This window comes from Panthera pardus, unplaced genomic scaffold (genome assembly GCF_024362965.1).
Source record: "Panthera pardus isolate Hobbes unplaced genomic scaffold, ASM2436296v1 HiC_scaffold_27, whole genome shotgun sequence".
NCBI lineage: Eukaryota > Metazoa > Chordata > Mammalia > Carnivora > Felidae > Panthera > Panthera pardus.
This window is the reverse complement of record NW_026526843.1, coordinates 5,616,291-5,629,517: the sequence shown is the minus strand read 5'-3', so window position 1 is coordinate 5,629,517 and position 13,227 is coordinate 5,616,291. Positions and strand designations below refer to the sequence as shown.

The following is a 13,227-nucleotide window of genomic DNA, read 5'->3' as shown; positions in this document are numbered from 1 at the left end:
GCGCGGTTGTAGGGAGCTTGCGTCGGAGGGCCAGAGGCGGGCCGGGAGCGTTGCCGCTCACCGAGTCTGCTGGTGTCTCTGCCCGCACTTTTGACCTTTTCTCACCATTTCCTCCCCGAGACATTTCGATCACATCTCTCTTCCCTCACCTCCAACTCCTACGGTCGCAGCACGACTTCAGAAGGTAGGACTGAAACAACAGAGGTGGGTCGTGATAATCATAGCATTTCTATGGTGCTTCCCACGTGCCAGGCACTGCACTCGGCACCCTTGTGTGCGTTAACTGAGTTATCCTCACATTAGCCTTTGGAGCGGGACGTTCCCATTGCCCTCATTTTACTGATGGGGTTAAGTAACTAACCCAAAGCCACAGCACTAGGGAGTTGGGATCTAAAACTCAGGTAGTCTGTGCCCTTCTACCCCCTACACTGCCCTGTCCAGCAAACGCCTGGCTTCTCCCCTTCATGGGACCAAAGCTCTCCTTCCTTCTTTCTGCTTTTGATGGAAATCCTGATGTACACTTGCTTTTCTGTCCAGTCCAGCAGACCCGGAGCGGGTGTTGTGTCCAGCTTTTCCCTGGCTTGTGCTGCTAAATCCTGTGCTTTCCTTGGGCTCTCCCCGGGGCCGAACCAGCTAACATAGCAATGCGTTTCCTGCCTTTCCTACCCGGCTTCTCAGCTCTCAGAGCCACTCAAGGCTATAAAGTGACATCCCCTGGGAGAAAGGGGATGACCATCTGAGGCTAGCCCTCCATTCAATCTCCTCTACACACATAGCTCCTGTAGTAGCCTGTGTATCCCCTATGGAGCTTTGGAGCGCACGTAAGAAGAGGCCCTCTCAGCCCTGTTCTGGAAGTCCAGCCTGGGTCCTAGGTTGCAACCTTGGGCGAGTCACTGCCCTTCACCTTTTTCTTTCATTTATAAAATGAAGGTGTCGGACAGAACGGCCTCAAAAGCTCCTTCTAGCCCTAGCAGGCTATGAGATCCCATGACAAGGATATTGGACGGGGAGGGAGTCTGAAAGGAGGAGGAATACCGTAATGCCGCCACCACGAAGGCTGGGAATTTCCAGTTGCTTCTCTGACGGTTCCCAAACAGACCAAAGCGAAAGTGCGTCAAAAGGAGCCCCAGGGTATAATTGTTGTCCTTAGGACAGCAGTGAACTCTTCATTTGACTCCTCCAGGCATCTCTGGGGCGGCAGGGGTGCGGGTGGGTGGCCTGAGATGTTGTCGGAGTGGCCCTTCGTTTCCGATATTGGAGAGTTCGGGGTGAAATTCCTATGATTAAACCTGAAAGAAAACATCTCCCCCCCCAGAGCACCACATAACCCCAGTGGGGCTTCTGAGCAAAAGAAATGGAATTCAGGGTCTGTTGCTGCAAATAATATTTGACAGAAGCACCCAGAATTGAAATGAGACGCGCTCTAAGCACAGGGCTGTATCAGTGAGGGGAGAGCTACATGTGGAGAAGTGCCCGGGGCCGCAGGGCAGGTAAGAGCCAAGGAATACAAAGCGGCTGAGAACACCAGCGTGGGCGAGCCGGTCTTCGCTCTCTCCGAGACCCTTCGGGGCTAGAGAGCGAGCCCGAGTCCTGACCTAGTTGTCCCCGCGTGCATTGCTGTGAGCTTTTATTAAGTATTTATGTAGCACTTTTATATCTGACCGAGTGCTTTACAGTCACTTTTATTTGGCTTAGTAAAGTTTTCCTGGAATGCCATCCACTTTACGGTCGGGAGAGTCACCTCGTGTTTGCTCGGCACCTCAACGCGCTCGGCCTCACACAACGGGCCGCTTGTTCCGGTGGGAGAGCAGGTGCAAAGAGTCAAGGAGCTGAGGGCACCTGCAGCCGCGGGGGCGGTTGGAGTGGGGCGTGCCTTACACCTCAGTTCACCTTTCCTTTCCTCCGTGGTTGTTTGGTTTTATTTTATCGCCGGCAAGCGGGGAGCGGCAGTGCCTGGCTCGGGGTGGCCGAGCACAGCTGTTCCGCTGGCCGGACGCGGGCAGACGGCAGGCTCCTTCCCCTGTGCCAAGTGGCCGAGCGGCTGGCTCTGTTCTGGCTGCCGTGCCCGTGCCCGCCGTCGCCACCGTCCTCCAGCAGGCACACCTGCAGGCCGTGGTCCCTCCTGCTACCTCGTGGCTCAGACTGCAGCCCGGATTCCAGGGCTCTGGGAATGCTTGGAGGGGAAGAAGACGGCAGAAGCAGCCATTCCACTCTGCAGACGAGACTTTCCAGTGTTCTTGGGCAAGTCTGACACCGAGTCACCTTATTCTTGTGGGCTCCCTCTCCCTCCCGGCAGCCCCAGCAGCACCCCGTGCCTGTGCCCCGCAGGTCATGTTGGGGGATGGTGATGTTGTAGCTGGGCAGGAAGAAGTACACCTGTACATCCGCTGTCACAGGATGGCTGGGGGCTCCAACACGGCCGCTCGTTGAAGACTTCGTTTCGTGAGGACCGGGTTTGCCAAAGCCAGAGGCAGGATTGGGTCCACGAAGCCCAGATTGGAAACAGTGGGCCAGAACACTGGAAAATTCGGGAAGTCCAACCACCAGGGGTCTGTGGCTGAGCACGGGGCTATGTTGGTGCTTAGTAGGGGAGTGTTGAGTGGATAGTTACTGATTCTGTTTCTGATGGAACACAGGAAATCCTTTCTCTGACCCCCAAAACTGGGAACCTAGGAACTTCACCACCAGATTTGAAACTTGCTTCTTTCTTCTTCTTCTTCTTCTTTTTTTTTTTTAAGTAATCGCTACGCCCAATATGGGGCTCAAGCTCGTGACCCTGAGATAAAGAGTCTCATGCTTTACTGACTGAGCCAGCCAGATGCCCCTGAAACTCTTTCAAAGTTACTGCCTTGGATATAGCAAGTTGAACAGGTGTATCAGAAGATGTGTTTTTCTGGCAGTAGAATCGCACAGACTCAGAAGCGGGCTGAAGTTTACACTGTTAGAAGAGGGTTTGTGATGTGCATTGATGCGGCCAGCAGGTGTGTATGATGGATGGGCCCGTGTGGGTGCCCACTGATTGGCCCGAGGGGATGGGACAGAGGCTGGAAGGGGTGGCGCTTGGGCTCTGGGAACCCAGCTGTCTGGCTGGCCCAGGGGAGAAGTGACCCCACCACCTGAATAATGATACTGGGGCACAGGGAAGGAGCCCTGCCTTTCTCCACGTCGGCATTGGTTTCCAAAGTGGTGCCACCTGGTGGATGGGACACGGCAGCCGGTTTTCCTGGCAGGGCCCAGACGTAAGTCCAGTGTAAGTCAGGTTCTCAGTCAATGACTGCAGATTTGGGGCAGGGGGAGGCCCCGGAGGGGACCAAGCTGACAAGAGCTGGGGAGAGTAGGTTAGAGTCTCCCCACCATACAAGCTGAGCTTTGGGTGAGGCCTTCGGTGTCAGTTGAGTTCAACAGACATTTACTGACTGCCTACTGTATGCCCGGCACTGGGTAAAGCAGAGGGCCGAGCCACAGATGAATCCAAACAAGGAAACCAGGACGGAGTTTAGGTTTGCACGGCCCGGGGACATCCATCTAGCTGGCAAGAGGAAGTCCTGCCTGAACGTCTGGGGTTCACTCCAGGCACCAGCAAGGCTGGCTTTGAGGAGCAAGACTAATTCCAGAGCCAGTCAGCCGAGTGATAACCTTCCTGCGTCTGTTACCACTGGCTCAGGGGCTGGTAGGCCTAGCGTGCCCAGTGAGGATTCTGAGGCCTGGACCCGAATGCGGCTAAGACAAGAGGAGCTGACAGTGAAACAGTGGCAGGAACGTCGAGCTTTCCTTTCAAGTACTTCGGCAGTACCTATTCACAGGGAAACAGTGTGTCTTTCCCTCACGATCTCTGGTGGCTCATTAAATAAGGTTCGGCGGGACGTCCAAAGCAACATTCAGGAGGCTCTCCGCTGTGTGACTCCGTATGCTTGAAAGGCAACACAAGGGAAAAAAGAAGTCCCCGTTTTCCCTCACTCAGACTCGCCTGCCTCTCAAACTGGTCAGTGAAGTGTGACTGTAGGTCGACTTCGAGGGTCCTTTTCTTCATTTTGCAGATCACCGCATTAAAGAATGGATGTTTGTTGCGGGCCCTGCGGGGACCTGAGGCAGACAATGCAGTGTTCTGGAGAGAGAGATTTGAAGAGCGTGTGGGTGTTTTCAAGAGCCGTCTAATTCATTACTTGTGACACTTCTGCAAAGTGGGAGCAGATGATTTTTGTATCACAGAGAGGAGAGATGTGAAATGTGGGGGGACGAGTGAGCGGAACGGGCTTCTGACATCCCAAGTTGGTCACTGGTGAAACCTGGCTGTCTGCCCCGGGGCCTCAGTAAAATGATTTGCTCTTCAATGGATGACAGTTGATTTTGAACCATTTGAAGTCCTGTCTGGGAAGTCTCCCTCCTCCCCCCGGAGTCCCCTTCCCCCGGAAGTTTTGCGTGAGGGCATCTCTGCTGAAGGGTCCCCTTTAGCCAGGGCCACACGCTCTGCCCCAGCCACACACACATCACTGCGCAATCATAACACGAAAGAAAGCTCTAGTGCTCTCGGCCTTGCCCATTCTTCCCTCATCCTAAACCGCTGGTACCCCTGCATGGACTCATGCTTTAGCGGGGGCATACTTAACACAATGGAGACTCTTCCATTATCCTAAGTCTCTGCAGCACAGGCCTGGGTGGATCTGAAGCTTTGCCCCGACTATTCATTGCAAGGTTGATTCATCCTGTCTCAGGAAGTCCTCCACAAATAACATTTATTGAACACCTCCTGCACATCGGGCGCTGCGTTCAGTGCTTTCACGTGATAACAGCCCTCATCCAGACATGCTGGCCACCGTTGGAAGCACATTGCCTATGTTATCCTAATTTACTGGCATCCGGGACATCAGGTAGTCCTCTAGACAATGCAGGTGGCATCATCCCCATTTCACGGATGAGGAAACTCGAAGCCCCGCAGGGTTTCATCATTTGTCAAAAGGCACGCGGTAAGTGGTGGAACCAGCTTTTGAACCTATGTCTTGACCACGAAGCCGGTGCTCTTTCCGCCGCGTGTCCCAACCCTTCTGAAGCGCATTTTGTACTCGCGGTCTTCGTAAGCTCTCAGATGTCGTTGAGGTACGTGACCCGTGGTCTGACTCCTTCTGCTCGGCTCTTCTATTTGGGGGAGAGTTACAGCCCCATTTAAGTCCCACCAGCACCGATGCCAATAATAGCTTGAACGGCTACTGCTTGGTCCCTCTGGGCCCTAGTTTGCCCATGTGTAAGAGGAGGGCGTGGGACTAAATGATTTCAAGGGCTCTTTCCAACTCTGATATTCATTCCCATGAGTTAAAATCTAACTTAAAAAAAGAACTAACTTAAAAACAGGTAAAGATCATTTCCTTTTGGCTCAATTCCAGTGGGACAAGAAAACATCTGGTTTTCTGGGCTAGCTCTCTGGTCTAGAGGGACTTGATAAATGAGTTTGGGGTGATTGAATAATAAATCCCCACTGCACACAGTGTTCTGTTACATCCCTACCCCCCAGTTACTGAGCTTCTGAGTTATATATCGCTTTCTGGTTTTGTAAGAGTTAAACTGGGCCCAGGTCCTCTCCTCCTTGATATGTCCTCCTTCAAGGACACCCCCCAGAGAACCCTTCAGCGGTGCCCCCGGTCCTGGCCTCGCATCCTGACTGGTCAGGTGGTTGGGCTCACGGCCCAGAAGGCAGTTGTCACCGGTGTCCCCGCACACCAGGCCCTGCCTATCCTGGAGTCTTTCTCACAAGAATCACTTTGGCCTCCTTTCTTACTTTTCTCTCTCCTCACCTCGAGGTTCGTCTGCAGAGTTTGCTTCTTTAGACAAACGTTCAGGTGATCCCATCTCCCCCATTTTCTCTCTACCTTCCCTTCTCTGCAGGGGGGCTGCTCCCCACAGCCAGACTCTTCTCCCCGTGGCGGGTGATTCTCAACTTCTCACGCTTTCCTCACCATCTGGAAAATATTCTTCACTTCTATAGGTTTAAATGACTTCTTGATTATATTCCAAGACCAATCTTGTAGTCCCTCCTCACAGGGAGGTTTGAAACTAGGTTAAAAAAACAAAACAAAACAGATTCCAATACAGTTATTCCCTTCTATGGCTAATGCCCACTCAATGAGATATAGATTGTTCACATCTCTCTGGTTTCTTCTCTAGCTTTTGCTTCCTTTCTCTTGAAATGTATTTGTAATTAATCGCTGAAAGGCTATTGTTTGAGGACAGAGGTACTTCATGGAGTATGGCAGATACATGTTTCTGGCACTCTCCCGCTTGAAATTTGCTCTCCAGTGGTACTGCTGTGCCGACAAATATAGAAGATATTTTCCTTTAAATACGTGCATAAATAAATAAGAAGCAAACTGTTGCTAACTCTATTAAATGCATTTACAAAACTCAGCTATTCTTACCTTTGCTTTATTTTTCTGTTCATTTATGTGAATTAAGACTGCGTGTTGGATAGAAAGAAGAACATTTTCTTAGGCCTCTTAATACGATGCTCTAGTTTGTTTTCAAAGCTATTTATACTCTTTCAATTATCCCATTTTTCCACAGTGATTATTGTGGCTGGAATACTTTGCAGAGAAACGAGCTTATACATCAGGGGCTGCATGCAATACCGCAATCTTTCCATAAGATGGCGCTCTGAGAATGTGAGCTCTATAACTTACTGGTAGATCTCTATATAATCTGGCAGGAAATTAAGCTTTTGTAAAATCACATATTTTGGGCGGGGGAGAGAGTCAGTCCTTCTAAGACTTGCTCTGAAACACTTGCCACCATTCTAATGCCTAGGGGAAGAAGGAAAGTGAATTTTCTAGCAGCCTCCCTGTCTTATATCAGTGCTAGCCATGTTTGAAATCAGCAATGTGCATTTCAGGAACCTTTCAAAGAATGGAATTTCTTCTAAAGGGGGGATTGTGATACTAACAACTTGTGCTTATTAGAAAAGCCCCTCTCTGGGTCTCAGTGTCTTCACCTACCAGTGAGTGGATTGGACAAGATGATCTGTTAAGAGTGCTTCCATTTGCAGTGTTTTCTACATTTGAATTCATTGATTTCTTTCCACTACACCCTTGCTGCCTCAGCCAGCACAGAAATGGGAAGAAAAGATCGCCCATTTTACGCTTGTTTGACTCTATTCCTCTTCTACAAGTGCTCTCTTTGCTTCAACTGTCCCAAGACAAGCATGCCCAGATGTCCTGTTTTAATTAGGTTCCTTTTCTCTTTATGGCTTTTGCACCCGTCTCCCCCCCTCCTCCCCCATCCCTGACCAATCTGCCCGAACAGAAGCATGTCCCCCTTTTCACTTCACGAATAGGGTTTTCTTGGCATTATGGCATTCACTTTTGTGCTAAGCAGATACCCAAAGTGGAGGAGAGAAGGCAAAGGCACCACGTGTAACGCTTAAAGGTGACGCTTCTCAGATCGCATGGAGCAGGTCCAGTTAAGAAAACTTTAGATTCCGGGGATAGGAACCTCCTCTCCCTGTTCGTTTTTTCTTCTCTGCTGGCCGGTACTCACTGCCAGAGCCACGTCAAAGCTTAGGAAGGAAGCAGTATTCCTGAGAGAGGACAATTAATCTAATTACAGATGAGTGTCACTAAGTAGCTAACTCATCGTTAAAACCCTCCATGGCCCGCAGCGTCCCCGTTCCCGACACTCTGGGCCGCCTGTGGGTGAGGATCCGCGCTTCAATGGCTTGTCCTCATTCAGAGCCTCTCAGGAACCACGTATGCCCGTGGCACAGAGGGAGAGGACGGAAATGAAGTGCTGCATTAATTAACTAATTAATTAATGCCAAACTATGGAGGCACCCGTAACCGAGTCCCTCTGGGCTTGAAGCCCAGAGCATGCGTGTTACATAAAATTCCCCGGGGCGCATCATGTATGGCACCTTTCTGTAGCCAAGGTGCCGAAGGCAGGGAGTCATTGAGCACAACATTCTCTTGCATTCGTTTTCCTGTTTTCCTCAGAGGTTTCAAATCACCTTTGGTGCTTGTCTCGTGGTATGGTGCTGGTGGATTTTTTGCTTCTCTGACCTCAACACCGTATCTCCCAAGGACGCGTATATTTCGCCGAACAGCGACACTGTTGGGTCTGTGTTTAGGAGAAGAAACTCCATACACAGGGCTTCTCCCCGAGGGTTTTCGAGGGCAAGCTCGGGGGTCGGCGGAGTAGGTGAGGAGAAGTGCCGTCACGTGCCCCGTGGTGAGCCTTGAGGAGCCCGGCGGGTAGCTCGTGAATTGTGTCATACAGTGGAGCTGTGTGACGAGGAAATGGCACATGTCTAGTCAGCGTGGACCATTTCTAAGGGAGCAGTAGTGGCACAGTGGTTAGGAACAGAGGCAGTTGGGGCGCGTGGGCGGCTCAGTCGGTGAAGTGTCTGACTCTTGATTTTGGCTCAGGTCATGATCTCACCGTTCACGGGATCGTGTCCCACGCCGGGCTCTGCACTGACAGCGTGGGGCCTGCTTGGGATTCCGTCTCTCTGCCCCTCCCCCTGCTCGTGCTCGTGCGCATTCTCTCTCTCTCTCTCTCAAAATAAATAAACTTAAAAAAAAAAAGAACAGAGGTAGCCAGGGCTGCCTTCCAGTGGAGCATGTGACTGTCAGCCTCGGGGTTGTGATTTCAAGCCCCATGTTGGGCGTAGAGATTACGTAAAAAACTAAAATCTTAAAGGTAACAGAGGCCGCTAGAGATAGACTTTCACAAGGTTGCAAACTCCAGCTTTCTTGGGCAGGTGACTTCACTGCTCCGCACCTCAGTTTCCTCATCTGTAAAACAGGGCTGATAATAATAGTGTCTGTCTTGGGGCACCTGGGTGGCTCAGTCGGTTAAGCATGCGACTCCTGGCTTCAGCTTCAGTCACGATCTCACAGTTCATGGGATTGAGCCTCAGGTCGGGCTCTGTGCTGAGAGCGCAGAGCCTGCTGGGGATTCTCTCTCTCTCTCTCTCTCTCTCTCTCTGCCCCCCCACCCCGCTTACACATGCGTGTGTACACGCTCTCTCTCTCTCTCTTTCTCTCTCAAAATAAATAAGCATTTTTTAAAAACTCCAAGGAAAATAATAGTGTCTGTCTCATTGGGTTGTTCAGAGGAGTCAGTGAGATAGTACACGTTTTCTTTTTCCTTAGCGCTGTGAACCGTATCTGGCACAGAAAGCGTTCAGTTCTGACCGCTATTGTTATTGTAAGTACCACGAGGTGCTTTGGGTAGTACGAAAGAGAACTAACCAAGCCTCGGCCCTCGAAGACCTCACAGACTTTATGGGCTGGCGAATGGAATGCACGTAAGAACGGGAGCAAGTAGGACGCTCCTCACGATCCGGTTACACACAAGGGCCGCGGGTCAGGATGAATCGGAGTGGTTCACGGAGGCCCTCGGTTCCTTTCAGGAAAGGCCTTTTAGGCCCCTGCGGGGAAGGTGAGCAAGACCTTGAACAACTTTTCTGCTTCCTTTTGAGAGAAGGTACTCATAATAATGTACATCCATATTCGCAGCCTCACTGATCTACTGTCCTTTTGAAATAAGCCGGTTGGAGTTAGCTCGTTGAAGAGGAGAAAACACACAGGCGGTGTTTAACCTAACAAAGCAGAGTTCGTGACCTGATGATGAGCATCTGAGGTTTGAAGGTGTTCTGGGGTGACATCGTGCATGTTGCATTCTGTAAATATCTGTTCTGACATCAGAAGTCACCTTTAGGCTGGGCTGCTGGTCGTGGCCGACATAACTCTTTATGAAAATTAACTCCTGGGCCGCCTGGGTGGCTCAGTCAGTTAAGTGTCCGTCTTCGGCTCAGGTCATAATTTCCCAGTTCGCGGGTTCGAGCCCCGTGTTGGGCTCTATGCTGACAGCCCAGAGCCTGGAGTCTGCTTTGGATTCTGTGTCTCCCTCTCTCTGTTTCCTCCCCCGCTCCTGCTCTGTCTCCGTCTCTCTCTCTCTCTCTCTCTCTCTCTCAAAAATAAACATTAAGAAATTTTAATAAAAAAAGAACATTACTAGATAAAATTTCAATCATTAAAAATTAAATTTTTATAAATATTTAAAAAGTAAAAGATATGGAAGAACATAAAAGAAAAAATTCACAGTTCCCCAATATCGCCCCTTGCTCACCAGAGGTAACTGCTATTACCGTTTCTGAAAAATGTTCTGTATTTGAACACGCATAAGGCATAGGCGACTGATGCATACGCATGGCCATTTTTACCCCAAATGGGATCACACTGCACGTTCGTGACCACTGCTTGTATCTGTGACAGCGTATCTTGGATTTGGTTCCGTGTCACCGCCTATAGATCGACTGTGTTCTTTTAACGTCTGCATAATATTCCATTACAACACTCATTGCTTTTAAGATTCCATTCCATAATTTGTCTGGCTAAGGGGAACAGGGGAGAGAGGACAAGGACCCCGAGGTTTAAAACAATCCCACGAAATTTTAGCCGCTATGAGAATCTGTCGGATCGGTACTTTTGGTTACTGCTTTGCAGAATACGTAAAATAAAGGCAAGTTTTAGGTCTAAGCCACAGGCCAGCTCTTCCTAACACTTCTGTAACCAGAAACCATGCTTAATTTACTAAAGTCCTCTGAGGATTTAAATAGCACATGGATAGAGCGGAACAGTGGATGCTATTTCGACTTTCAAAAAGTTTGGCAAGCTTTTCAACCCAAAGCTGTTTTTACGAAATTGAGTCACCAAGGGATTGGAGAGCAGTGTTTTGTCCTGGCTCCTGATCCGTGGCTTGGAGATAAGAAACAAAGAAACAAACAAACAAAAATAGAGTGAAAGGGACGCTTTTCTGAATGGCAGAAAAGAATACTGGAGGGCTACAAGGGATCAGCTCCGGGACTAATTCGATTTCATATTTATAGATGATTTGGAAGAGGAAGTATAGGACAAAATTGCTACGTTGGCAGATGTCTTTACGCTATTCCAATGAGGATTGTAAACTTCAGGAAGACCTTTGTTTTGTAGGAGCGGGCATGAAAGTGGCCGGCAAGCTTCGATATGAATAAACCCACAGAAATGTCTCTGGGGATGCATTCCTGAAGTTCATTTCCGAAGATTTATAATAGCCCTACCTCTTTATCTGTGAATAGGGTCTCTGCTTCAGGTGTCAGTAGGTGCAAAGAAAGGGACAGTGAAGTTGCTGGTATCATCAGGAGGGAGATGGTATTTAAACAGCATTATGTGGACGTAAAAGAGGAGACTAGGAAGCTGATCGCCACAAGATATATAAATAAAGAATGCTGCTTTGCGTTTCTCTAGCATAGCCCCAAAGGCAATTGGTATTCGATGGCCAGTGAGTTGTCTGTTCACTAACGTTCAAAGTGAAATAAGCCGAGTAGGTTAGGCTATCATTTCAGAAGAAATGCAGTCAAGTGTTCTCTTCAACTTTACCACAAAATATTTTCCTGGCAGGCTCGGGTGGTAGAGCGCACGACTCTTGATCTTGGGGGGTTGTGAGTTCGAGCCCCACGCTTGGCGTAGAGGTTACTTAAAAAAAGTATTTTCCTTTTCAGAGGGCAACTTTTCATTATGAAAGTCAGAACTAGATGTCCTGACCTCCTCTGCCCCCACACATGTTTTTCAAAGCATGTCTTTCATACTGGCAGATACATTGTATCATGGAAGGGAACACCTAACAGAACCAGATCAGTGTCTTCAGAAGTTGTGGAATTTTCGGTAATAAATGATAAAGATGTCTGCCCCACCCACCTCGCGGTGTGGTTGAGAAACTCAAGCCAGCTGGATGATAAGAAACTGCCTTGTAAAGTGCTGTACAGTAACACGGTAATATTACTTATTGGATGTCGTAATTTGGGATTAGAAATAGGAGGTGAGTAAAGTCTAGGAAATTATCCTTTGTAGGTATTCGTGCAAATGTGCAAAGACTGGTATACAAGGATCTTCTTTGCATTGTTGTTTATATTAGCACATTATTAGAAGTAACTCAATTGTTCATCAGGGATTGGATAAATAAATTATGACATAGCCACACAGAAGAATGACAACAAGACATGTGTGTTGTGACATGGAACTATGTCCACGATATACATTAAGTGATAAAAAGCTGCAAGTCAGCATGACTAGTATGCTTCCGATTTGGGTTAAAATTATGTATTACTAAAAGTGTGTAGAAACCCCTAGAAGAATACAGATGAAACTGTTAGCCATGCTTCTCTCTGGAAGGATAGGATGGTGGGGAACTTTTACTTTATGCTTTGTGTTTATTCCTGTACTGTTTGAATCGTTTACGATGCACATTATTCTTTTTGTAATTTAAAATGTGATGAAGGGGCACCTGGGTGGCTTAGTCGGTTAAGTGCCCAACTTCGGCTCAGGTCACGGTCTCACAGTTTGTGAGTTCGAGCCCCGTGTCGGGCTCTGTACTGACAGCACAGAGCCTGGAGCCTGGAGCCCGCTTCGGATTCTGTGTCTCCCTCTCTCTCTGCCCCTCCCCTGCTTGTGCTGTCTCTCTCAAAAATAAATAAACATTAAAAAAACCCAACATACAATAAAACGGGATTAAGGGGCACGTGGGTGGCTCAGTTGGTTAAGTGTCCAACTTCAGCTCAGGTCATGATCTCATGGTTCATGAGTTCGAGCCCCACATCGGGCTCTGTGCTGACAGCACAGAGCCTGGAGCCTGGAGCCCGGAGCCCGCTTCAGATTCTGTCTCCCTCTCTCTCTGCCCCTTCCCCACTCGCGCTTTGTCTCTCTTCCTCTCTCAAAAATAAATCAACATTAAAAAAATTCAATAAAATGAAATGTGAATAAAAGAAACATGAATTTGCCCTCACCCTGACTATTCTGTTATAATTGGGCGGGGAGGGGGGGAGCGTAGAAGGTGAGGGGTGAATTTATGTTGCGCGTGACTTGGGAATGCCTCCTGAGAAGAAACCCGGGGTCCAAAGCCCGCAGGAAATGGTGAGAGGAGGAAGTGGAGGAGACCGAAGAGGTAAAGAACAGGCGAGCGCCTTTCTTTTTCCACTAAGTGGAAAGCACACTCAGAGTTAAGGTCCCTTCTGCGTGCCCCCCTAACCGAGGCCGAGGACCTCCCTTAACGTGGCTCTCATCTCTCTGAGCTGCCTTTGGCCCTTGCTCTTCTGGACACCACACTAGATCCAGAATACAATAAGGGCGGAGACTTTGTCGTGGTCATTGTTGTATCCCCAACTCCTAGCAAACAAAAGAATGTTGAATCAGTGTTTGTTGGCTGCCG

General features: G+C 49.1%; 1 protein-coding gene across 1 annotated transcript in view; it reads left to right on the top strand.

The window, feature by feature from the left end:
* GPC3 (glypican 3) overlaps positions 1-13,227 on the top strand; it is a 420,774-nt gene that overhangs the window by 306,993 nt on the left and 100,554 nt on the right. The gene's annotated exons all lie outside the window — the stretch shown is intronic.